This window comes from Eptatretus burgeri, chromosome 4 (assembly GCF_056783735.1).
Source record: "Eptatretus burgeri isolate ZD-2024b chromosome 4, Ebu_testis_v1, whole genome shotgun sequence".
NCBI classification, from domain to species: Eukaryota; Metazoa; Chordata; class Myxini; order Myxiniformes; family Myxinidae; genus Eptatretus; species Eptatretus burgeri.
The window spans coordinates 26,262,443-26,264,575 of NC_140964.1; positions in this window are offsets into that span (position 1 = coordinate 26,262,443).

Below are 2,133 nucleotides of genomic sequence, written 5' to 3' on the forward strand. Positions count from 1 at the left end.
GTGCACTATGACGTGAAAACAAAACGATGGTTTACCTCACAGAACATGACAAAATGCATCAAATCCATGGAAACGTGCACTATGACGTGAAACAAAACGATGGTTTACCTCACAGAACATGACAAAATGCATCAAATCCATGGAAACGTGCACTATGACGTGAAACAAAACGATAGTTTACCTCACAGAACATGACGCACAATGATTGGTTATGTCAATCTTTCCCACACCGCATCCCTTATATAATATCACTGAGTGTTCAGTCACATTTCATGGCGGTGACGTCACACCTTCCGCCCCAAGGGGGGCGTGTTCCGTGAGCAAGCTGCTTGCTGTATCGCTTTCCAAGCTAGTCGTTCCGTATCAACCGCTTTTCAAGCCGCTCGGAAAGGTGAACGTGCCATGAGGACTGAGGAGAGGTGCCTCGTCAGGTGGTTAAAAATGGCCGCCGTAGTCGGAGTCCAAACCAGACAATCGATGAAATGTTCAGAATCATACTCCCATGACATATACTCATAATATTATTGAAACGTTTCATACTTTTATTATTACTTCTCCCATTTCAAACATTTATTGTTGCTTCTACCTTTCTTCATCGTTAATTCTTCAAGATCCACAAATACGTGCACCCACCCTCCCCTTCCCCCTAAATGCACAATGGTAGTCTTTCCCTCTTCCTCGTACTCTGTAACAATTAATTCGTTTGAGGAAGTTGTCACAAGAGGATCGAGGAAAAGTGAAAACGACGGCCCAGATACTGATAGCACCGTTTCCATGGAGACCGCCAAGTTGTTCGACTTGCTCAAGAGAGGGGGTTTCGGTACCCATGATGCAATGCGCACGACCATGTTGGTCAAACAAGGCCAAAGAATTAGCCGACGGCAACCTAACATTGCAGTGAGTCAGAATGACGTGATGGACGTGCAACTGATGCTATCATTGTCAGGGAAGTGAATACAACCAACATGGCGGCGCGCACGGCATTATGGGACAACTCTGAGTCCTCCATTGAGCAAGTCGAACAACATGGCGGCACGCACGGAATGATGAGAAAGCTTTGAAAATCCTCGACGAGACCTGGAGCAAACTTGATTACAAAAATAATCGTCATTACCAGGGTGCGGGCCAGCATCGTTGGTTGAGGGGGGGCCGTGCCGCTCACGTAAATCCTCTGTCGGTTGGAGCAGGAATTTGTAATTTGTTCATGGTGCCGGCGATAGCTCGCCTACTCCGCGAAGAACACCGTGGGATCTTTAACGTCCGTCAACTGATGCTAGCAGCCGGGACGCCCAGTTTAACGTCGCATCTCACATAAGGCACACCCGTTGATGACTCACCCTCCCTGTGAAACACTGCGATGACATTTTGTCGCCAGGCCACCCCTCCAATTAAATAACGCCGTTCGTTTTCACGGATTTATTTAATCTTGTGATCGGCGGAGTGCACGCCTGATGGGCCTGTTAAACCACCCCCACCATTCCCAATTTTTTTTTTCAAACTTTCTTGTGATTCCTCGTGAAAATCCAGGGATTTACAGGTATTGTTGCTGACAGTTGCCCACTCTTTGTGAGATGCGAAACGAAAACGATGAACTGAGACTCAAGAGTCCTGGTTGCGAATGATTGTTCCGAATACATGAATTGATGTCTCATTTACAACTTTAATGGTGGGGAAAAGTGGGGGAGGGGAAAAGTGGGGGAGGGGAAAAGTGGGGGAGGGGAAAAGTGGGGGAGGGGAAAAGTGGGGGAGGGGAAAAGTGGGGGAGGGGAAAAGTGGGGGAGGGGCAAAGCACCCCCACCTTCTCTTTCCAAGCTCCCAGAAGTGATTGTTGTGAGGCCAGCTGGGTAAGTACTTGACTGCTCAAAGAGTGCAGCTGACTTGACAGTGCATGTCCTCCACTGGAGATGACAAAGAAGATGGAGTACACAGGACATGTAGGGGGATGAAAGGGGGTCACGAAATGATGCCGATTCCAGAAGGTTCTCGCCATGTTGGCATCTCTGATTGGCCACAGGAAAGACAGAATGGTGGACAGCTGCAGCACAGCGCAGCCTTGTGGCACAGAGCAACAGTTCAGAACAGAGATTCTCGGGCTGGTTGTTGTTGGACACGTGAGCAAGTCATCCACTCACA